Below are 25500 nucleotides of genomic sequence, written 5' to 3'. Positions count from 1 at the left end.
CAGGCTCCACGCCCAGCATGGAACCAGATGCGCGGCTTGATCTCACGAACCTCAGAGCACCACCTGAGCTGAAATCAAGAGTCCGATGGTTACCTGACTGTGCCATCCAGTCACCCCTCACTTCCAGCACATTTCAAGTGTTTAAGAGCCACATGTATCTAGTGGCTATTGCATCAACAGGGCAGGTCTAGGACATCCATCTGGTGACAAGTCTTTCAGAACAGATGAACGGGGTGTGTGTGTGCGCACGTAAGAGAGCTTGAGAGAGACGAGCGAGAGACTAACTTGATGGTATTTAACACCAGTCTCATCTGTTCCTGAAGTCAGCTGCATCCCTATCCTTAGCTCCTGCATATATACCAGTATCCTTGTGATAATTTCCACTTTTGCTTACACTACTTTGAGGATGGTTTCTGCCACATGCAATAAAGAGAGTCCTACCTAAAAGGGTAAATAGAGAGAAAACATGCCCTATAGGGACATCCTGCTTTAGAGGCACAATGCCTGTTCAGTAGTTGATACTAAATCAACATTGTGGAATTTGTAAATCAAGAAATAAAGTTATTAACAGAAATTCTACTCTGAAGGCTTTTCTGTCACTTGCTGGAGGTTGCACAATCAATTTGTACATCACTTTTGAGAACAAATGAACCAAAATCTAGTTCCAACTTGAAATATTCCAGGTGCATTTTGGCTGTAAATTCTGAATCCAACAGGAGTTTAATAAGGTGCAGGCACTGCAGGTTACCTGGATGCTATCCATCCGAGGCTGCTGCCATGTAGCAGAAATGAAAATGACAGCCCTTCTATCAGCCAGCCTGCCTCCTGCTTCATCTCAGGGCTTGTCTTCCTGCCAACACGCATTTATTTCCGTGCGTCTTCAGTTAAACATGGAATTGGAGTTTGAGGGGAATAGGCCCGTGGTTTAACTGTGCTGAGGAAAAAAGCAGCAAGCAACCTTGCTGCTACCATGGCCCAGATGGTTTTGTTACTGAAATGCCATCAATAAGTTTGGCATTTCGGTATTGCTTTTCATTCTGCTCTGTTAGGTCCAGACGTGCAAGGGAGAGGTGAATGGACACACGGGTTCATCTCGATTCGGGTTTTTCAAGTGTCACAAACCAGTCTTCGGGCGGCCCAAGTTGCATATGCTTTCCCTGTTCCCCGGATATCATTGCAAGCAGTCTTCCTGAGCTGGAAAGGCAGCAGTAAATGAGAGGCAGAAACAATCCCCTTCCCACTGCTCCATGAGAAACCCCTCTGGAGACAGACAAGAGAGAGAATTCTGTAAAGAGGAGTTCTGGATCAGCTCTCAAAACCAAAATGCTAAAGCATATGCCATCCAGGGAGACGGGAGGAAATAGGAAGGGTCAGTCGGGTACTAGGCAGCATCAGGGCAGAGATAGTCAGAAAGGACCAAAAAAAGCAAGCTCTTTGTCATCTCCGGCTGTTAAAATCCCTAGACAAGCCCCGCATGGACTGAATGTGGGAGGAAATTTGCAGAATTCGCTGCGACCCCTGCTATCCAGAGAGGTGCAAGATATTTAGTGGGCGCCTTACAGCAAGGAGAGGAATGGGAAACCGTATGTTATTGCTACATTAGTATGAGTCATAGGCTTATAAATGCTTTATATCCTGCATAGATCACTCAACTTTTGAGTTGGGAACTTAACCCAAATGTCTATGGAGCTGTTCCTGATTGCTCTCGTGACAAGGGTTAAGCAGGTCAAAGAATACTTAACCTCTAATATTTGAATTTTCTGCTCATCATAATTATGAGTGGGAGAGACACTTAGCAGATGGAGTCCCCAGCAGGAAAGCAGGATTCCTGGGTTCTGCCAATAGCTGGTGTGTGGCCTTATGTAAGTCCCTGCTTTTATCTCAAAATTTCTGTTTGTACAAAGGGGGCAACAGTAACTTCCCAAGGAGAAGTTGGCCTAAATGTTGATGAGATCACATCTAAAGAACCTGCAAACTTTGGAAATTATGCTGAGGGAATAGAGCAGATGGAGTGTTTAAGGGGCCACCTTAAGTGACCACAGGAAGTGGCTAAAGGCATAGACTCTGAAGCTAACCTCTGGATTTCAATTCTGGTTTTGTAACTTACCAGCTGTTTACCTTGGGACACACTGCTTAACCTCTCCGTGCCTCAGTTTCCTCATCTATAAATCAGAGCTAGTAATAGTACCTACCACATGGGAACTCAAATGATTTCATATATGTGAAATGCCTAGAGTCGTGTCTGGCATATATGTAAATATTAGCAAATTTTGCTATTAATAAGTACAGCATACTTCCTTTTTATAGCTGGAAAAGATTTCACAAAATATCTAGTCCTTCTCAGAAAATACCCTTTCACAGCTGAGAAAACCAAGGGTCAGAGAGGTCAAAATAAGTCAGCAGAAATGATTTCTATATCTTAGCCAGAGCACCAGCAGAGACAATGACATTTCTGAACTATTCTCAAACAGGGCCATAAGTGTCGTCGTTGAATGCTCTTAACGCTAGACTAGGACCAGAGAAGAGACATGTCCTTTTGGATATAGTCTGGGGGACAACTTAGGCCTTGCTTTCTTAGCTGCCCAATGGGCTCTTCTGCGAGACACAGAAAGCACAGAAGAGCATTTGGTTGGTGGTACACTGCCATCCAACTTCCAAGATGTCAGCCTGAAGTTGCCAGTTGCCTTGAGGGGGTGTTAGGAGGGAGGGGGTGTTAGGGTAGAAAGGCCCAAACCTATCACATTGACTAGAAGAGTCTTTGGAAGAGTGAGCTAAGTCTGGAGGCTTAGGTTTCTGTTGTAGGGGCTGGGAAGCCTCAGCTCAATGTGATGCAGCAGTGAGGGGTGGCAGACCTGGCAGGCTGCCCAATGCAGAGAGGCTGTGGCCCAGCTGACGGGAGAGTCAGGCCGAGCAGTCCCACTGTTCCCTGGAGATCTGGAGCCAGCTCATAGCCAGGGGAAGTGAGGATTAACACAATGTGGTGTCCGAGCTAATGAGTTAGCAAAACAGAGACAGATGGCAATTGTAGTAACTTAAGTCGCCCATCTCTGTTTGCAGTGCACTCCCACAAGCTTCTCCTCTGTCCCCTCCATCCATCCCGGAAGGCCACGGTGACAGAGAAATCAGCCCACGTGAAGAGGGGTTGTCACACTACTTTCTACACACAACTGTCACCCACAATTGGGGCGTAGTGGTGAGGAGGAGCTCTTTCAGACAGCTTTGGAGAGGTACTAGAGGAAATGCAAAGTTATTTTTATTGAATTCTTCTTATTTTGTACTTGTCATGTAATTCTTCACAGCAATTGCTTAAAAGGTAACCAGTTGCATATCAGAATGCTAGAAAGGGGTATAATTTGCAACTTGAGGATGAAAACAAGAAAAGGGAACTTTAATCTGACCCCAACACAACTTTCCTTTAGTCAGATCAGATCAATAAACTGGGGAATGGTTTCCTTCATAGGCATTTACCACATGTGATAAATGATGTTAGTGCACGCTTAGACCAGACATGCCAACCTGGCTATGCTGGGAGGCAAACAACTGCTTTACAAGTTATTTATCACCCTTCTCCTCCTTTAAGGTCCCCCCCGCCCCCAACTTCTTTCCCAGTGGTTATTGTTTCCAGGTGTCATTAGTGTTCCAGCTGCTTAGAGACTCACTTGGTACCAAGACCAGCCAGGACAGAGCCATATTGGGCAATCCTGCCTCATACTTTTGAGAATTGGTTCATTTTTATATTAATCTCTTTAATAATAAAATTCTACCATGTAAACAACAGAAGACTTTCAGGAAGAAAAATAATTTAAAAAATCCCTGATTTATGCATTTTGGTAAAAATTTTTCCTCCCTACTCTTAGTTCCTCCATTCAATAAGGTAAGAAACTTAAAAAAAGAAAATCAAATGGGTTTTGCTTTTGCAAAGTGAAAAGCTGACGCATGAGAAGAAATTTAAGTGGTCACTGAATTATTCAACAGACCGTATACCTAAATAGGGATATTGAGAAAGAAGCTTGTAAGCAGAAAGTACTCCTACCCACAACCCCAAACTTCCCATCCAGTGAAGCTCTCCGGGGCTACCTGCTCACCTCTGTCTTCTTGGAACGGGCCTTGGGACTTACACAGAGTACAAGTGATCGGTTGTAAGAAGCTGCAGCTTACCACCTGGTAGGTTCAACTTTAGACCAAATGATGCCTGGGGAAATATTTGTATTCTACCCCTCATTATATGCCTGATAATGAGGGGCAGCAAAATATGCTGGTGGAGACCTTGAACAGTGGGTGCAGAGAGTAACACTCTGAGGAAACCAAATACAACCTCCTTGGAAGTAGAACTTCATTGTGGAACACACTTTCCAACCCTGAGGATCAGCTGTCTTTCATGGGAAGTAACTAGGCACAGCCTCCTGGTTGTGGAGGATATCCTGAAGAAGTAAAACTGATAAACAACCAGCAGCTAGTTCATTTACATTTACTCTGTGTATGTCTGTATCATACGCTACAGGGTTTTCTCAGCCTCAGCACTGTTGACATTTTGGGCCAGGTAAGTCTTGATTGTGGGCATTGTCTTGTGCATTGTAGGATGTTATGCAGTATCCTCGGGTAGACCCCAGTAGGATGCCTTTCCAGTTGTGATAGCCAAAATGACTTCAGATGTTGCCACATGTCCCCTGGGGGGCAATATCACCCTGGGTTGTGAACAACTGGTATACCAGTATATGTGGTTAGGCTAAAAATTCTGAAAAAGCTTGAATGAGAGCTGTTATAATTTTATGGTTGATACCTTGAAAAGTTAAATAATTAGCTTGTAAAACATATTTTTATCTTGTTTAATAAGACTCCAACTCACAAGTATCCAGAGAGATTAAAATGCTGAAGGGGATTAGTACCAAATGACAAGAGGCATTGGTTGCTTCCAGGGAAGGGAAATTTAAGAGCAAATTAAAAATTAATTGATTTTCTCCAGATGTGGTTTCTTATCTAAGAAGAGGAATCAGAGTAAATTAAAAGAGTATAATAACTGTAAACAAGGCCTTCTGGTATCAGAAAGTATAGTGGTGTGATCTAAAGGCCAACAGACCTGGGCCCAGTTGGGCCAAAAAGAGCCATGTGACACTGTGCTAGTGAGGGTTTTTTTTTTTTTTTTTCCCACTTGTCCCCAGGAGTCCTTTCAGCTTTAACCATGCCACCTTCATCCCCCAGGAAGCTATCAACACACCATCAGTAGAACATGTCTTTGAAGTGTGTGTGTGTGTGTGTTTTAATTAAAGTATGGTTGACACACAATGCTACATGAGCTTCAGGTGTACAACATAGGGATTCAACAGCTTTACACCAACCCTACATATTATGTTAATAAAATTCTTCCAAGAAACAGGTAAAAATATATTTCCCCAAGATGACTTACCTGGTAAAGTGGAAAGACTGGAATTCCGGTGACCCAGATCCTAACTCGCTAACTAGCTGTGTGATTCTGAAAAGCCACTTCCTGTCAGTGTGACTTGGTTCCTTCAACCAAAATAAGAGATCAATTCCAGCAGCTAAATTTGGCAATTGACAGGATGAAGAAAAGAGAATATATAGGGAAATTGGAAAAAGTGAGGAATTCAGAATAAACAAGACAATGATTTCATGGTTTAGATTCCGCACTTTTAATTTAGAAGCCTATCAACTCATGCCAATTAAATTCCCCCTACTGATCAGATGGAACTTAAAGTGACTGAAGTGCCCACCTCATTTATTTTTACGAGCCTTGAGCCACGACTCTTTCAAACGGAAGGTTGCCTTCTGTGGGTTTACACAAAACACGGCCTTGATGGAAGTAGAATTAGAATGTTTTTCTTCCTGCAATTCAAGTATTCTAACCTAACGCCGAGAACCTTGAGACTGCAGCTACAGATTTGGGATAAGGTTTTCACTGAAGTGACACTGGAGGGGGGGGGTGCCAGGCTGACTCCTGACTGAGTTATGGCACAGACACAGACCAGAGACTTGGCTTTTCTCTGTTGCTTTTTCAACTGATGACTCTCACTGAGACCGTAAAAGCCAATGATCCCTGCTCCATCCCCCGCTCCATCTCTCTGTGGGGAATTATAATATGATTAAATACTCTTAATTATACACACACACACTGACATCCTGAGGAAACTGATGAAAACTACCTGGCAGAAAGCACAGGTGTATATTAACTCCAACCATCTGGGGCCTGCGGGGGCACTAACCACAATCCTTGGCTTTTACTCCCCAAGTGAGATGTCATTCTGAGACCATGTGTGTGGTCAGTTAATCATGTGTGTTTCAGTTTGGCTGAGTGAATATGCTCTGCAATTTCACTTTGGCCCCCTCACATTCTTAGCTTTTTGAGATGACCAAAAACCCCTGTCAGAGAGGAATGATTGGGAGGGAAAGTAGCCTCCTCACTGGCTGAGCAGAGCCATACAATGCTACATGGTTTCCAGGAGCTGCTTAGAAGCCCACTTTAAGCACATCTTTAAGAACATCTCCAGAACCCTGGGGCTTTGAGAAAGAGGCAATTTAAGGGAATGACAGTAAAATAAAAGCCTGGAATTTCAGGAAGTGGTTCCAGGGACAATGAGTATATACAAACGAAGTGGGATGACTTTTTCCAGGCAATCCACTTTCATAGACAATGCAATCAGATGACAATAACTAGCATTTATGAGTATGTGAGCACACACTGTATGTTTATAGATACCACAGAAGCGACCAACAGCGGAAGAGGGTGAGTGGATCCCTTTGTGAGTAGCAGCCTGTCTCTTCATTGCTACAACTTCACCACACCCATGGGAGCCTAGCTCACCAACCAGTCCAGCAAGAGCTGCCTTGATTAAAATGTGATGTCTCTGGTCACTAATAGTTCTCTTGGGACGTAAAGGGAAAGGAGCCAAACCACACTGCAGGAGAAGCAGACAAAACATCTCTTCCCTTCCCATTCAGACTGATCCTCACCACAGAAATTGTCTTCCCACCAACTCTTCTGCTCTCCATTCTAACCTTCCAACTTGCTTCCATTTATTTGCCTTTCCACTTACACTTCACATACCTCCAGCATTTCTCTCCTCTCCCTATGGTGGGGGTGAGTATTTCAGTTAACTCCAGGCAGACCAAGTGACATCATCTCCCATATCCACTCTGAGGCCTAGGAAATGGATCAGAGACAGGAAGGTAGATAAAGCCAGAAAGGGGATTTTCTCTACTGGTGTCCCAGTGCACCTCTCTCTCAGTAGTTCCCTGTTCTTTTCCCTTTAAAGTCCTTAGCAGTCATGGAGCAAATCCTCTTGACTTCCAACTTGAAAAAATGTTGGCAAAAATCTGTGCAGCAAAAATTATCTCTGATGTATAAATTTTTATCAGAAGGATGACAGAATGATTTTTTTTTAGATGTATTCATTCAGCCACTCATCATCCAATAAATATTTACTGAGTAATTTTCATGTACCAGGAACTGGGCTGGGTGAGACCGGCTATGGGTCTTTGGTAAATAATGGCATGTGACTTCTGTCAGGCTGAGTAAGCCCGGCAATGTCAGTCTATCCTTGAGTGAGAAGCTCCACTTAGGATTTCCTAGAACAAATAACAGTGGAACAACACAATATGGCAAATAGCTACCCAATATATCTTTGTTGCTGGTATTGGATGAAGGTGCATTGTTGGAAAGAACACATAAACTGAGTTCCCACAAGACACCTCTCTGAGTCTGAGCGTCCTCATCTGTGAAATGGGCATCAAGCTACCAGCTTCATCGATCCCACAAGACTGCAGTGAGAATCAAAAGAGAGAATGTCTGTTAAGAGTGGAATGCAGACATAAACTACTGTCATGATTGCTCAGTCTTGAGGTCACTGACAAGAGTAGCTCAATTCTTTGCTTCAACCAACCCAGAAGCTCTTCTAGAGGGAGGTGGGCTCTATGAGATCAGTCACCAGTAAATTAAATCATCCTAGTCTTAAAGGGAACGAGAAATAGCTATTGGCAGAAACATGCTCTGTGTAAATTAATACACAGTGATTGAAAACAGGGAATATTTCAGTTATGAAAACAAAAAGAAGCTCATGTGCTAACAGACTTCAACATATTGGGGTGGTCCCCAACTAATTAGGTCAGGTAGGATGAGGATAAGAGAGTTAAAGCTAATATTTTGTCCCACCTCTATATCCAGTTTGTGAGCCTATGGGAACAGTCCAGTGCTTCTCAAATTGGAGTGATATATGAACTCCTTTGGAAGGGAAAAAAATTATTTGAGACATCTAAAACACATTTAAAAACCTCCAGGAGAACTTAGCGCCTAGGCAACCTCAGACCAGGTTTCAGGAATCAACTTAAGAAACTTAAGATTTACTTTTTAAAAATGTCTTTTAATTGCTAAGTATTGTCTTTATGATATCTTTCAAGTAAACACATAAAGAATGTAAAATCCCATGGAATATGCAGACCCCAAATACCTGCAGCCTCCAGTTTGAGAAATACTGACTTTTGTCTCACCCTTTCTTTTTTATGGATGAAGGAACTCGGGGCCTGTGAAGACAAAGTGACTCTCCTAAGCCACACACATGGCTATTAGCAAAAGTGAACCATAAGCCCAGGTCGCCTATTTCTACAGCAGGGCACTCTCGATCTTTAGACAAGGCCTCCTCTGTTTGCGGCAGAGCTCACGCTATCTGCTCCAGACAGATACTGGTATTGTGTTAGCCAGTGACAGGGAAGCAGATGGAGGCAGGAAGGTTTGAAGGGGAGGTGATGTGGGTGTGGCCGATGCAGGACATCACTGTGGCTCAGAGAGCGAATTTGTTGAGAGGTATTTCCAAGACCAGATTCTTTTGCTCACCATTGAAACAAAGAAACTCTGGGTGGAAAGCACGAGCAGTTTTAATAGTGGTAGAATTTCTGCCTAACAAGTTTGGGCAGAAAAGTAGGAAGAATACCATCTCAAGCTAAAAACTGAAGAGGAACTGCAGAAGGCATGAGGTTATAATTCAGGGTGGCCAATTTAATCAGCTCATGTTCATTAAACACCCACATCCACATGATGCTTTACAACAAACCCCTTTCCTCATTCTGAAGCATCCACGGGCCTGTTTTAAATGGGCCACCCTGTACATGTTGGGAATCTGGCCAAGGTGTTAAGGCAACTGCTTCCTTTCCTAAGAAAAATAGGGTAGATTTTTAGACAACCACAAGTAAAGATTAAAGCCTCTAGTTTTACATCCTATCTGAAAGCTGGGAAAGACTTGGGGAATCCGTTTTCTAGGAATCTTGTTTTAGGAGCTCAGAAATATATTAAACCCTTCCATTTTGGACCAGTAATATCCATACTATCTACCTTCTCAGGTTTTACCTTGCAATTTTCCTGGACACATTCTCCCTCTTAATCGGAGCTGAACTCAAGTGCTTTATTAATATTCCCACATAATGACTCTTACGAAGCTTTATGGCCCTTGAGTTATATCTAATTAGCCCATCAGCAATTTTGGTCACTTCTGGCCTTTGGATAATGAACTCATTGAAACTACAGAAAGCATGGTCTTCCTTCTGCCTATTTAAACTGCCAAGAATATCTTCAGCTTTACTGATTTATTAAGCAACTTTTCTTTGCAATCTGATGAGAAGGCTGACTGGGCCCACTCCCTGACATTCCCCTGTGGTTGGGCTTAGCAAGCTTCTGGTATCAGGTGGTCTCTGAATGCCAGGGAGCAATGCAGTACAAGCTATCCGACTTGGGTCCCTGCCCAAGTGTGTTGGCAGGTGCTGTGACTTTTCCAAGATATCTCTGATACTTCTAAAGATGGTGACCCACACAGGAGGGTATCAGAACATGAAGAAAGACTAAAACTTTGCCCTGACATCAGACCATTCTCTGATAAATTTCTCCTTCCTACATGATGATATCCAGTAGAAGTCCCCAGGAAGCTCAGGACAGGACTCAACCTTCTAATTATAGCTTATAACACAAAGCACACAGTAGGTGTTCAACTAGCCATTGCTGAGTGATTGCTTGTTTTTGTTTTTAATTTGGGTTAGTTTCAACAGGTGGTTTAAGAAAGTGAGATGGGTTCAAGAAGTAGTAGATACAAAAGGATAGACAGCATAGCTTGTTCTCAGTGGCTTCGCATGTCTTCAAAGATATGAACAGGGAACAGGTATTTGTCAAGGCATTTAGGCAAACAGTCATAAGAGCTATAACATAATAAGGCCACTTTAATAACACTCTCACTTTCATAAAATCCTTAGCTGGCCCTTTGGCTTTTGCCTTGGGTATACATGGAATAAATAGCAGGTGGTGTATTTGGCATGTCCCTCTAGTTCAGGAGTAGGTCTGGGGCCCCTGGATTCGAGGGATCCTCTAGCTTAAGAAACAGAACATTACCGATATTCCGAAAGCCTCTTGTGTAATCCCTCCCCACTGGCATTATCTTTTCTCCCAACAAGAGTTAACCATCATTCTAAACTTGGTGATTTTCATTCAAGCTCTTGTCAACAGTTCAAAAATCCTGTCAAATTTACATAGCATAAGGTTTCCCAAGCCAATACAAGGGAGAAATTCCTTTTATTTTTCACTGGAATCAAATCAGCTAATTCATTAATTTATTCAACAAAGGTTTCTCGAGTACCCACTGCATGTCAAGCAAAGACTTGGGCACTGGGGAAATAGCCGTGTAAAAGACACGGTCCGAACAAGACAAGTGTGGTCCCTGTCTTCACAGAGCTCACAGCCTAGATAAGCAGTTACACAAATCATTAGTTGTAATTGTGCAAAGAACTCTGTGGATGAGCTCAAGGGTACTCTGTGAGGTGCACCTGGTAGGGGAAGGCATCCCTGAGAAAACACGATGGGTGGAGATCAGAGGCAGAAGGTCCAGCACCAGGTGTCAATGAAGAAACAGAATCATTATTTAACCATCACAGTTTGTCTACTAGGCCCACACGTTCAAAACGCAGGGTCTGTAAAGAGAAATAGAATAAACAGTGAAGAGTTTGGAAGCCACTGCTCCAGAGTGACCCATTAACCACAGAAGCTGGGATGGGAGAAAGAGCACGTTAGGCAAATTGAACTTTACCATCACGCACAAGGAGATTAAGGAAAACCCTCGCACCCTGGCTCCTGAATGCTGTTTCCCAAGATCAAGCTGCAGAGCAGTTCCAGGTCTACATAGGGTGGTGCCGTTTTGGTTGTGGAAGCAGCTCCTTCTCCACTAACCTTTACAAACCATGACTGTGTCAGTTTTTCCAGGCCAGAGAAATGGGTGGAAAGCCAGGCCACATCTTAATAGGGCCCGGGTGAGCTAATGGCTGTGATGATTTCATTGTCTCGGAGTCACGCCAGCCCAGGCTCATCAGATACAGGCACAATCCAGGAGAAACATGACCTCACTTTCGACAGGGGACTGCACACTCAGATGCCAATAGGAATTTAGGGATCCCTTAGCGCAGGTAAAACTGAGCTCTTTACGGTTCCAGCTAATGAGAAGCATACCAAAGTTACCTAAAACAGTAAAACTAATATTGACATTAACCTACTAGATACTGTTAGGGTAGGTGAAGCCAGGAAAAACTTCTGAGACCATCTGTACTAAGTGTGTCACATCCATAATAAGGTATGTATTTAAGATAAATTGCCATCTCCTTAAATGATTAAGTACCAGATTTATAGAAAGCTATAACCCCACCGGGACTGCAAGGTTGTTAAGTGGTCAGGGCTATAAAGGTGAGAATCTCAAGATTTCGGTTATGTCACAAAATTGTCCACTGACTTGCAAAAGTCTTTGCCAAGGTAACTTTTGTGCCTCAGTTTTCCCAACAATAGAAAAGCAATTCCATCACTGAGATTGCACAGTGGTGAGAAGAGCAAGGGTTCTACAGTAAGAAACATACATGCATTCACGGATTCATTTTCAGAACCTTCCACTGTATCAGGCCAACATCCATTAGAAGACCCTAGGAAGCACAACACAAGGTTGGATGCATTTTAATTGCAGCTCATAGCATGTTCAATCATTAGCCATGCAATACCAGACACTAGGGACATAATAGTGATTAAAAACATACTCTCTCCCTGCTCCAATAGAGCTTAGATTTTGCTAAGGGAAGCACCAGAATTGACTCTTTTAACTCCTTTGTGAGCTGCGGCACTACTTAGGGAGTCCTATCTTATTCTGGACTCTCTCTCTCTCTGCTGAGTAAATCACCAAGTCTAGACCTAGCATCTATTTTCTCATGAAACCATGAAGGAATCGAAGGCAGTGGTGGCAAAGTGTAAAGACTGTCTGACTATTCTATCAAATCTTCTCCAGTCTCCAATTTTCCCTTTCCTTTCTTCACTTTCTGCTGACCATCTCATGTCTTATTTCACTGAGAAAGTGAAGCCATCAGAAGAAAACGACATCATCCTCACATCACCAAATCTATTAGCCTGCTTGCAGTTATACCCCTGTAGTCTTCCTTCTTTTCTGTTCCAATGGATAAGCAGTCCTGCTTCAACCTGTTTTAACCTAATCAGCATGGACTTGTACCCCATCCCTTCCTACATCCTCCAGGTCCTTGCACTAGTGGTATCCTATTTTCTCTCCAACATTATCACATTTTCCCTTTCTACTAATTATGTTCATCACTACAAAAATACAAAATAAAAACACCTTTGACTTCTCCAGCTACCTCTCCATTTCCTTGTTTCTAGTCATAGCAAAACACATTTAAATAGTTGTCCTTCCCTCTGTTTTTACTTTCTCACCTCTGATTCTTTCTTCAACCTATTCTAGTAGGCTTATATCCCCAACACTTCCCTGAAAAACACTCTTTTAAGGACACCATTGACTGTATCCTGCCAAATCCAAGGGTCAACTCTCAGTCCTCACCTCACCTGATCTCTCAGCAGCATTAGGTCTGGCTCCTTTCTTCTTGAACGACTTTCTTCATTTGGCTTCCAGAAAAATCACATGCTCATGGATTTCCTCCCACCTCACCATCCCTTCACTCCCAGTCTCCTTAAAGGTCTCCCCTCTTCTTGGCTCCTAAGTGTTGCTGTACTCCCAAGATCAGTCCTTAGCCCCTTTCCTATCTTCAGTTCAGCCCACTCCCCTGGCCTCCAGACTCATATAGTCAGCTGTCTACCTGACATCTCCACTTGCCTGTTTAACAGACATTTCAAACTCAACTTTTCTAGGACAGAAATCCCTCCCTACTCTCTTCCATCCAATCTGCTCTTCTCAACATGGTTAGATTTTTTTGGCTTAAATAATAACTCCATGGAACTTCATAGAAAAAAAAAATTCCCAGAGTCATCTAGGACAATTCTTGAGACAAATCTAGAGACAATCTTGTGTTTTTTTTTAATATTCATACTTCATATTCAATCTATCTGCAGTTCTTATAAGTAGTTTCTTCAAAATTTATTGTGAATCTAACCACTTCTCACTCCCTCCACCACAACCACCCCGTCCAGGCCACCATTATCTCTCACCTGCATTAATGTTGTGTTTCCTGACTAGCACCTAGCTTCCACTCTGGCCCCTTTATAGTCTATATTCCACACAGCAAGCTGAACGATCTTTCTAAAATGTATATCATGTCATGTCCATCCCTAGCTTAAAACTTTACATCATGCTTAGAATAAAGTCTAAACTCCTTCCCTTGCTTTACATTCCCTAGTCCATGCTTACCTCTCCATCCAACTCACCAGCTTCCTCAGGTCATTGTGAATATAAAACTAGATACACAAAGGAACTTTGAAATTATTAGGCACCATAAGTAGATGATGTTGTTGCTAGGTTATATTGGATTGGTTGCCCTCTGGGGAAGAGTTTAAATATGTCTTCTAAACAAACTGTAATTCCTGCCAATAGCTGTACATTATTACAAACAGATTGTGTAATAGGCAAATTCTTTCATTTTCATTAATAGGTTCAGTCATTACCCTCTTGCTATATATTTAACTTTGTCTTTTTCCCCTTCTGGATGTGGGATGTCCCTTGCAGGAAACAGCAGCTGTGTCAGTAACCCTGGACGTGGCCCAAGGCCATTTCCATATCCTGTGGGAGAAGCATCCCCTCAAAGTTTGTTTTTGCAGCACAAAGTAGAAGAAAGATCATTTTTAAAAATATACATTGTATACAGCAGTTTTTGTCCAGAAGTGACTTCTGTATGACCCGGAGAGATGACTAGGTCTCCAATTTTGCAACTTGTACTAAGCTAGTCATTACAATTATTCCATCCATTACTTGGATGAAACAGGCTCTGGAATGGAATCTAGCAGCCAGAAATAATGTATAAGGACTCGGGAGGGAAAATGAAGGATGTGGCACCCATTTTAAAGAATAGGAGTTTACAGAAGAGGAAAGTCATTGACTGAGTTGCCCCAAAATTCCAAAGCCAAGCAGCTAACACTTTTTTCCCATCAAAAGGGTAGCACACCAGTTTCACATTTTACCCAAGAAAGAACAATGGTATGACCAGAAGAGAACCTTAGAAAATATAGCAATATGTTGTGGATCACCAATACTACTTCCTGAGTTCTAATTTTCCTAGGGAGGTTTTCCATAATCCAACTCAGTGGCCTCAATCTGTGCAAGAGCTGGTATGCTGAAGCACAACATGCCAAACCTGATACAACGCCAAGAAAATCCTGATGGTGGTTTCCTAAATGAGTTTCTAACTTTCACAAATAGCCAAAACCATTGGCACTAAGCTATTTGCCTTAAGTGACTTTTATTTTTAGATGAAAAGTCAACAAACACACGAACAATCTGGGGATTCAAGCAATGAGCCCAATGGGTGATACCAATATGGAGTCATGTCTCAGGTCCCAAAAGGGATGAATCACCAGCCTCCTCAGGACAAGCCAGAGCTGACTGCAGGAGGAGAGCTGGGTACTGGCTAAACTGTACGGCCAAGGGATGTAGGAGGCTGTTGCTTTTTGTGGTCACCATTTTGTTGCACATAGAGGGAAAAAAATACAATAAAACTAAAAAAAGAAAAGAACAGATTCCACAGCTACCCTGAAAATGAGCCACAAAATCCTTACATGATTTTGCAGTCACCCTTCAGATGTTTGTAATCTATTTCATTTAGCCTCCTTCAGACTTTCCCTTCTAATTCTTAGACTGCACATCTCTCTTATAAAGTCACTGCTCTTTTTCCTTTCTTTATGTAGCAGCAGGATGTTCCCTACTTTGGGAAATAGGCATGGCTTTCTTGTCTTAGGACTTTAAGTGATTTATCTCACTCACCACTTTGGCGGTGAAGTAAAGACCCTAAAGCAGCAGCCTTGATAACAGATATGCAGCACACATACTGCCCCTCCCACCCCTACATGGAGCCCAGGGGAACTGCTGCTAGACAGTTACAATACAGCAGCCCAAGCCACCACTATTGACCATTTGGAGTAGAATGGAAGATGGAACCTATTTGCCGCTTCCAGCTAGAAGCATCCAGGTATTATAGAAAGAAGGAGGAAGAGGAGGAGGAGGAAACACATCTCTATAGGAAGAAAAACATGATCAGTGACAAAACCAAAACAAATAGGAGAGAATTCAAATGTCTGCCTTTACTCTTGTAGGTGGACATAAGCCTGAAGATCTAGCTCTGGTGGGAAAGAGTATGCCTAAGAGGGAGGACATGGGCTTTGTCTCATACTGTCTGTCCTGGGATTCTGAGGAATTTACTTAACTTCTCTGAGGCTGTTTACTCACTTGTGACTATGCAGGTAAAATAGCTGCTTTACAGGTTTCTGTAAAAATTGCAAGAGAAAAATGAAAATAAATACTTGGGGCATGATTAAAGATAACTCCTTTTCTGATTAGCTATCTGGTATTCTAGTTCTTAGAAGCAACTCTACCCAGCTTTAGTAATATTTTTTAGTGAAAAAACACTACCTTTAAATTGAATCAGTGATAGATAAATAGTAGAATTCTGCAAACGCTTTTTGGCATCCAGATAGATCAATAGCCATTAAGATAAGAATCAATTCTAGAATGTTCCCCCATGAGCTCTTCTTTTCTATGTGGTTGCCAGAGGTCTCAAAATATTCATACTCTTAAAGATACATTTCAAAACAATGCATTTTTCAGAAGTTTTCCTTTGCTTCTCCTTTTCTACCCAACTTGTGACCCCAGCAGTTGCCTCCATCACTAAAAATATAATTTCTTCAGGACCCAACAGAAACACCTCTTGATCCCTCTCCTCCAAGAGAAGATGACAATTTTGGCCTGCATCTTTTATCTGGGTCATATTGATCACAAACAGCCTTTCTGAGTAACCTTTTTCAGTCCTGAGTCCTCTGCCTAAAATACCCTTCTCCATTTTTCTGCCTCATGGATTAACCTCTTGTCACCTCCATTAGCCTTCTCTGGACTTCCCCATTCCTAAGAAGTAATGGCTCCCTTCTCATGCATTCCTTCAATCCTTATAAGCCTGAATTTCAAATATCTGTTCATGGATCTTACTCTACTTTATGTGTTTTTTTTTAATTTTTATTTTCAAGTCTGGTATATAGTAGGTATTAAATAAATATCAAGTAAGCAAATTAATGAATAAACTAATTCTTAAAAGTTCTCAGCTTTTCAAATGACCCCTTACAACTCACGCATAAGGATATAGGTCTGTGGTGAGTCTTGGAGTCCTCCAAATCAGCTATAAAGAATCGGAAGATGGTGAGCTTTCTGTTTCATAGATACCATTTAATTTAGTCTAGATAATAAAACCATTACCAAGGAAATGAGTATCAAGCACAATTTGAAAAATATTATTGGCATCATCTTTTAGTTCCAACAATACAACTCATGAACGGTTTTATTAAGTGGCCATTTTGTAAAGGCTTTTAGGTTGCTCATCACACTGGACCAGACACAATTAAAAGGATTCCACAGCAGTCTGCAGTCCCTTCCTGCATTTTATAAAGAGCACTTCAAAATGCTCTGGAAAAATCTGTTTTTATGTCCTAAAGCTCCTGAGAGTGAAATGTTACAGTTGGAAGCCGCCTGAAGCTCATTTATACACTGAAGTTATTAATCCCCTTCTTATATGTTTGATATAAGCCTAGGGCACTTGGGAGAGCGATCCAATTACCCAATTCAGAGAATTGCCCTTTTCTTTCAACCAAGTTCAGAGCTCTGAAATTTTGTTCCACCAATGACTTTTTGTTTCAGTCAAACAAGGTCACAGAAGAGGCCAATATCCGCCAAGGCCAACAGGGGTTTCATTTACATGCCCACTAATGCGAGCAACATAAGAACCTCTTGAGAGCATTCAACTAGGGTGTGGGACAACAGCCTGTTATTTACTTACCAGCTCCCAAAGCTACCACAGGCAGTTTCTTGCTATTCAACATTTTTGGTTACCATTTTGAACTTAATCAAACTCATCTTCCATGCATCTGGAAGAGGCAGTGGAATTTGCCAGTAGGCAAGGAACCTCTAGGGATATGTTTGGATGAGCCCTGAGGGAAGGCAGCTCCACCAGGCACAATCTGCATTTCCTTAGAGTCAAACATTTCCAAAGGTGGCCTGTTCATGACTGTAGATCAGCAGTTTTCTTCTACTGTTCATCCTCTGCCACAGACCTATATTAGTGATTTTTATTTGTTTACATTTGTTTCCTTTATAATAAATATTAAAACATGAGTCGGTCTACTTTAGCTAAGACTGGAACACTTCCAACATGGCCAGAGAGAAGATGGTCTGGTCAATGTCCTCTCACTGTCAGAAACACAGGCTATCTGTTGGAATGGACTGTGGTGTGTTTGTTGTTTGAAGCTAATGAACAATTGAGAATAAGCATTTAGCAGATGGTCCAGAGAAATAAGGCAAGATGTCAATCTATGTACCAAAATTTCCAGGACTCCCACTTTAGAATTTGTGAACAATTCAAACGACACTAAGGTTGTTAAGAGAAAAGTTCATCTTAGGAATGTTTATTAAATTTAAGGATAAGTAGTTATCAAAAAAATATGTTTCTTTAATTTACCAAATAGTGATACCAGTCTTTGAACTGTTCTGTGTTTGCAATACAGCAATCAACAGAAACATCTGGAAAACTCTCCTTCCTGCCTGAGTATTTCACAAATGTATTAAAATTATCACTGGAAAAAAGTCAGGAAATGAAAAGGGAAGGGAAAAAATATTATATTCTTCCAGTGGCCCAATCATAAAGCCAATAGTTTTTGCATCTGATATGTCAAAGAGGTGACAAATTTTATAAACAGTTGGAGATATGACTGATAAAAAGCAAAGGAAGAAAAGATAGCTTAAAAGTAGAATTTAGGCAGTCATACAGTTTCTGATACATACTGCTCAGATGAGAGAGTATCCTGTTTTGGGAACGAGAGGAAAGAATTCATAGATCATACTTATTAGTTAACGATCTGGTCAACGAAAGGCCCCGGGTTTTAATCTCAAGCCTTGAAATTCATCATGTGGTTTGGGAAAGGCTTATTCTACCACCTAACCTCAGTTTCTCCAGATGAAATATGTACATTGTCTGAGACAGCATGAGCAGTACGACCAAGGTGTGGGTAGACATCATCTCACATCTTTCCTCATTAAACAGCTAAACTGGACACAAAACCTGACTCCAATAGTCCATATTTCATACGCAGGCCTTTGCCTTCCTTTGTAGTCCCCTGAAGCTCTGGCATTAAAGCCGACGGTCTGTTCTGAGGCAACCCACAAAGTACTCTTTCCTCCCACCTCATTTTCACTTGGCTGTGAATTCCAGCCCTGGGTATCCAGTCCCAAGCACGATCTTCGGGCCCAGGATAGGATGAGAAAAGTGCCGGGTTACTAAATCCCTGGTGGACTCACCCAGAGCGGCCTCCCCACAGCTGAGGGAAGTCAGATGCCAACATGCAGATACAGGCATCCCTCTGCCCCAACACCTGCCAATTCCTGCCTAAAACTATCCAAAGAACGCTGGGGTCTAGGGAGCATGAGTGGGAAAAGGGTAACTGGCAGAAGGGAAAACACGATCCTGGTCTCAAAACAGCAATAAAAATAAAATTAAACCCCTCCCCCCCCCCACACAAGATTCTTTATGTCTTCAATTGGAGCTGCCTGAGTACTTCACACTGGAACTACGCGCAAAAGGATTTTCTGCACAAACAAACCACACACACAACAGACCTTACTGCTCCCTTGAAGGGGCTTATTTAAGGCCAAACAAGGCCTCCCATCATTCCTGGGAGAGATCATTGTCCCCCTTGTTGCCACAGCGCCCTGTGAGGCTGTGGGAAACAAATGACCTCAGAGGCACTGCAGTGTGTGTCACTGCAAAAGAAAAGAGAAGCGAGGGGGCCGGGGGAGGGAGGGGGGCTGCTGGCGAGCGGAGCCCTCCGGGGCGGGGGGCGCCGCCGCCCTCCAATGGTATCCCCCCAGGCACAGCAGGAAGGAGGCGCGCGGGCCCCAGGAGTCTCCAGCCAGCCAGTAACGGGATTAAGCTCCCATTCCCCAGAAGCAAAGCGTCTTTCTGGATGTCCTGCTGCTCGTCCTGATCAATCTGGCCTCTAATTGGCCCTCCTCACAAAGTGCCCAGTGACTGCTAGTGTCTCACTTTGTTTAATGGGTGTCTTGAGTCAAGACGGGGCCCTCCGGAGGCCCATGCGGGGCGAGTGGTGGCGGAGGGAGGGGACAGGGGAGAGCCAGGCGGGGGAGTGGGCTAGCCGGGGAGGGGGCAAGGGACAAACGAAGGGGGAGCGGTCCAGAGAGGGGGCAGCCGGAGGCAGGGGGAGGAGAAGGAGTCAGGAGCGCGGGATGGTGAAGCCGAGCTGGAGTAGGTACTGAGCAGACCTTTCCTCTGCCACACACTGTGCTTGGGCACTGGGGACAGAAGCCGCGCATCCTCGCTCTCACTCAGGGCGCGTGCGTGCGTGCAAACAAGTGCGTGCGTGCAAACAAGCGAGTAGGTACTGAGCAGACCTTTCCTCTGCCACACACTGTGCTTGGGCACTGGGGACAGAAGCCGCGCATCCCCGCTCTCACTCAGGGCGCGTGCGTGCGTGCAAACAAGTGCGTGCGTGCAAACAAGCGAGTAGGTACTGAGCAGGCCTTTCCTCTGCCACACACTGTGCTTGGGCACTGGGGACAGAAGCCGCGCATCCCCGCTCTCAGGGCGCGTGCGTGCATGCAAACAAGTGCGTGCGTGCAAACAAGCCGGCAGCCCGCCCGCGCGGGCTTTTCCCAGCAGAGCTCACCCTAACACAGCATTGATTTTACCTCTTCTTCCACGAGCTCTGTCAGTTCAAGCGATTTCCGTCTTACGTGTGGGCACGCAGAAGCATGACAGTGAAGGGCAGGCTCGGAGTCTTCGTAAGACGGCACCTCTACCTTCCGCACACACTGAGACATCACACACAGAGACATCACACAGAGACAATTCACACCGCCACCGCCACCGGTCTCCGTTTCGGGGGCTCCCTGGTAGGTGACAAGGCTGCTGGAAACACTGAGATAGAGCATCACGTTTACCATTCAGAGATGACACCTGCTCTGCTCCTCTGCTCCTAGCCCTCCGACCTGAACCACAGAGCTCTGTGAGCCACAGGGTGCCAAGCAAAACGGCAAGGGGAGCAGAGCACAGCATGCGGGAGTGGGGAGGCCTGAGTGAGAGCCGGCGCCCCTGAAGGTGGTCCATCTCCACACTGGGGAGCATGTAGAAAATGGATAAATAGAATTAAAATAAAATATGATAGAGTAACACATATACACACATAACTGTATCATAAAGTTTATGTATGAAATTCCTTTTATAGATGTGTGCATTTCCTAAGCAAATATGGAATGTGTGGCTGTATACATTTCTTTTTACTGACTGTTTAATCACTTATGTTCATTCACCAAATATTTGCTCAGTGCATAGTACCTATTTTTTAAAAAGGGCTGCAAATATTGAGTTTATCTCTAGGCTTTGTTTTGGTCTCTATAAAGACGAAGGCATGGTATTTTGCAGTCTCAAGGGTAATGAGACCAGTAGGGGTAGCTGAATATGAAAAACAATTTTGTACCAAAAACCTTTCCTCACAAAACAGCCTCAACTGTGGTAATACAGGTTTTTGCAGCAGCCTGGCACCTGGGAAATACTGGTTTGGCGAAGCTGGGTTTGGTGCACAGAGGTCCTGCCCATTTTGAGTTGTTTCCCAAGAATGCGGACGTCTCTGGGTTGCCCTCCCTCCTCCTGGCGGTGCCTGGGGACGTGCAAGAGCACCAGAGGGCTTTCACAGATACACTCAGTCCCCTGAAAATACAAATGACAGATAAGAATGAGAAGGATTTGGTATAGTACTTTTCTATTAGGTTTCCATTATTTTTCAGAGTGGGATGATTATGAAAGAGCTCCAGGACCAGAAGCTGGGACCCAAGCTCCCCAAATTAACCTCTCTGTTGTCTCCACCACCCTACCTGGGAAATGAGGCTGGTGATGGTACCCACATAATCAGACTGTTGTGAGAATTACAATTATGTTATAAGAATATGGTCAAGGGGCGCCTGGGTGGCTCAGTCGGTTAAGCGTCTGACTCTTGATTTCGGCTCAGGTCGTGATCTCAGAGTTGTGAGATCGAGCCCGGCGTTGGGCTCCATGCTGGGCGTGGAGCCTGCTTAAGATTCTCTCTCTCCTAAATGAAATAAAACGAAACCAGAGAGGGAGACAAACCATAAGATACTCTTAATCTCAGGAAACAAACTGAGGGTTGCTGGAGTGGGGGGGGGGCGGGGAGGGATGGGGTGGCTGGGTGATGGACATTGGGGAGGGGATGTGCTATGGTGAGCACCGTGAATTGCTTAAGACTGATGAATCACAGACCTGTACCCCTGAAACAAATAATACATTATATGTTAATTAAAAAAAAAAAAGATTCTCGGGCGCCTGGGTGGCTCAGTTGGTTAAGCAACTGCCTCCAGCTCAGGTCATGATCCTGGAGTCCCGGGATCGAGTCCCGCATCGGGCTCCCTGCTCAGCAGGGAGTCTGCTTCTCCCTCTGACCCTCTCCCCTCTCATGTGCTCTCTCTCATTCTCTCTCTCTCAAATAAATAAATAAAATCTTTAAAAGAAAAAAAAGAAAATTAAAAAAAAAAAAAGATTCTCTCTCTCCCTCTGCTTCTCCCCCCCCAAAAAATATTAAGAATATGAGTCAACACATGAAAAATTCCTATAACAGTGCTTGGCATATAGTTATTAAATATTAGTTGTTGTAGCAATTATTAATCTTAATGTATTTCCCTAGTCTCACCCCCTTTTAGGAATTTTAGTACCCCATTCAAGGATTAATAAATATGACGAGAGCTAACATTTACATTTTTCGGGAACTCACTACATACCAGGCACTAGGGGTCATTTATATGTATTATATGTATTTAATTCTTACTCCGTGAGGGAAGTTTGCAGGCATTGTCTTAAGGCCTCTGACAGAGGCCCTGTATTAGCTTGACCCATATGATACGGCTGATCTTCAACTGTTCTGGATCTATAAAAACAGTGACTTCATTTAATTTACCCTAATTTATTTAGGGTGACTGAAAAGAGATCAGGAAAATAAGGGCTAGTTCGAGGAAAGTAGACATGTGAGACAAGGAGGCTACCCTTTGCTCCATCCCCAGCCCTGGAGCTATAACATGATGAGAAGGTATGGTTCCTAGAGGGAAATCAGGAGACAGGATGATATCAGGTATAGAAGGAGAGCGACTAAGGGTCTAGGGAACCCAGTTAAAGGACCAAGCATAAAAGCCATCAGAAAGACTTCCCCAAGCTCAGAAAACAATTTCAGGGCCATTCATTCAATCCAGAGATATTTCCTGAGCATCTAAGGAGAGACCAGGAAATAGAGTGGAAATGAGTAAGATCTGCATTCCAACTTTGGTCCGGTCATTTGCTAGCTGTATGACCCTGGCTGAGTTTCTTAACTCCTAAGCCTCAATTTCCTCATCTTCGAGCTGGAGATGATACCACCTATGATGTAGGATAACTGGGAGGATTAGGGATAATACATGAGAGAAACACATGGGACAGTGCCTAGCACGTGGCATGTGCCCCAGAGAGCATATTACCATTATTACTGTTACTACTGCCGCTGCGGATACTAAGGTCCCCACTCCCACCGCCCTCCAGGCATTGTGTTACACACCCAAGGTTGCTCCCTGCTCTCAGGGATGTCAGCCATGGAAGGGAAGCCTCAGCGCATTTAGGACAGCCTTATATGGCCAGAGGACTTCAGCAGGGAAGGGTGGAAAGAAAGCATTCCAGGGGAGGGAGTGGCACCTGCAAAGTGGAGAAGCCCAACAGGCAGGCCCCTGAGCTGGGGGGCCAGGAAGCAGCTGAGTTTAAGAGTGTGTTTGGGGGGGGGATGAAGAAGGAGACAAGGCCCCCGAAAGGCGGCTGGGCCACTGGATGGAGAAGAATGAGTAAGAGCATTTTCACCTCTACCTTCACCAGGAAGTCAAGAACGAGGAAGATGAGATGAATTTTAGGAGATTCCTCTTTTAACTGCTGAAGAATTTGGGGGGGATTGTTTGTTTGTTGTTCAAGACCAAGGAGCCCAGCCCAGGCTGCCCAGCGTTCCCCAGCAGCCTGCAAACACAGAGAAAGGTAAAAAGTAAACAACTAAAAAGTACCCAGGCCAAAGGCAAACTGTGGGTTTTTTTTTTCTTTCTCCTTCCAGTCTCTGAAAGGACCCGTCCCTACTGTCTATTTCAAACAAAAAGAACAGACAGTTCCAGCTTCTAAATATTGGCAGAGACGAACAACCACTCTTTTTAGAGAAATAAAAAACACACCACCCACCACCCACAACTTTCAGCAACATTTTTGCCAGCAGCATTCAAAATGATTCCCTTGAGTTAGCCAAGAGGAGCCCTCAAAAGGTGAAAAACCACGCAGATCCGCATGGCTTCTGCAGGAGGTCATTGCCAGGCCCTGCTGTAAGGCTCTGCTGCGAGGCTCCTGCCCAGCCCCCCTGTGCTTCCAGGCAGCAGCTGTTGGTGTTCACCACTCAGCACCCAGAAGCAAGGACAGAGGGGGTTTCGTCTTCATTCTCCCCAGTGATTGCTATCCACAACCACCCCCCTGGAACCGTCCCCCAAAACAACAAAACATGCTGCCTTCCCGTGAGCTAAAAGGAATCCAATCACCCAGAAAGGGAGATTTTATGAGCTTTCTGGGGGCCCTGGGCGGATGGAAGGGATTAAAGCGAGGTGTGCTTTATGTCTTTTGTAGTTTACTCTCCTGCTGCCCCATGGAGTAGCCAATTCCCCACCCTCAGACAGGTCTGCTTATTCCTGTTGGTGACTTCTCTTTTTCTTCTCTGCCCCCATGGTTTTTTGTGAGTTGGGAGAGAGGATTCAGTAAAACTTCCATTTCAGACGCATCATAAAACTCAGAGGCTGGCTGATGGCAGCTTCCAGCAGGTGGGGTACTCCTGACTGGCAGCTCCTCTGCAGAGGTTTCCAAGAATTCAGTCACTGCTTGCTAGGACCGCAGCAGAGGGGCACAGCCCAGGGACACCTTCTCTAGAATTCTAGAATCGGCGTCTCCAATTAGCGTTGTGAATGTCTTCTTTTGTTTAGGATACGCAAATGTCACGGTATAGTAAGTCATAGAATATTCTTAAAATATCTTTCTAATGGTTTTAAATTTTTTTCTTTACTATAGGCTTTCATATCTTGCAATCTACCTGACAAATAATTTATAGTCCGGGCCCTGCATTCCATGGACCAACCAGACCAGAGCACTCCCAGAGTTTTCAGATGGCACTAAGCAAGTAAGTCACAATAGGAAAAATACAAACAGCAATAAACATACAAAAGATGGTCAATCTCTCTAGCAATCAAAGGAAAGCAAATGTAATCAACTATAAGATATCATTTTCATATAAGAGGTTCACAAAGACTGAAAACAAATGTAACCCCCAGTGTAGGTATGCAAATTGATACCTTCCTGACAGGTAGCTGGCGGTACATATAAAAACAGAAATATGCCCATCAATATCATTGCAGGAATGTATCTTAAGGAGATAGACAAGTTTGGAAATCTGTATGTAAAAGGATAGTCATTACAATGTTTTTTATGATAGTAAAAAATAGAAAAAACCCTCAGTAACCAACAATTGGGAAATGCAGAGCTATTTAATGGACTGTCATATGTAGCCACTCTAACAATGTCGTTCTTTATATGAACATTCAGCTGACTCTGGGGATATTACTCAGTAAGATTGGTATTAATGTTTTCTTTACACAATACAAAGAGTTACACACACAAAAAATTGTGTCTCCAAATACCAGGCAAAAGAAGAAGTGGGATGTAAAAACATATTTGAACGAGGATCACCAAAACAGGAATGCTGGCTCTACTATTCCTGAGTGGGATCCCCTCGGCGGCAGCCTGCACCCCTCCAGTGATGAGACAGAGTCCTCTTCCCTGTACATCACGGTCCCCCCTGCAGCCAGAGAGTTCACAGCCTTCACTGGAATTTTTCCTAAATGCTGAAAGGTACTCAGATACTACTCTCGTACT

General features: G+C 43.7%; 1 protein-coding gene and 1 long non-coding RNA gene across 7 annotated transcripts in view; one reads left to right on the top strand and one right to left on the bottom strand.

Annotated features, from left to right (window-relative positions):
• RAD51B (RAD51 paralog B) overlaps nt 1-25500 on the bottom strand; it is a 561771-nt gene that overhangs the window by 75088 nt on the left and 461183 nt on the right. The window lies entirely within an intron of this gene.
• LOC118551577 (uncharacterized) overlaps nt 4157-25500 on the top strand; it is a 53501-nt gene continuing 32157 nt past the window's right edge. The window contains exons 1-3 of the long non-coding RNA XR_013450194.1: nt 4157-4540; nt 24640-24748; nt 25269-25476. This is a non-coding gene — a long non-coding RNA (uncharacterized LOC118551577). The remainder of the gene's footprint in view (nt 4541-24639; nt 24749-25268; nt 25477-25500) is intronic.

Source organism: Halichoerus grypus, chromosome 8 (genome assembly GCF_964656455.1).
Source record: "Halichoerus grypus chromosome 8, mHalGry1.hap1.1, whole genome shotgun sequence".
In the NCBI taxonomy this organism is placed as follows: domain Eukaryota; kingdom Metazoa; phylum Chordata; class Mammalia; order Carnivora; family Phocidae; genus Halichoerus; species Halichoerus grypus.
This window is presented reverse-complemented; position numbering and strand designations above follow the sequence as displayed.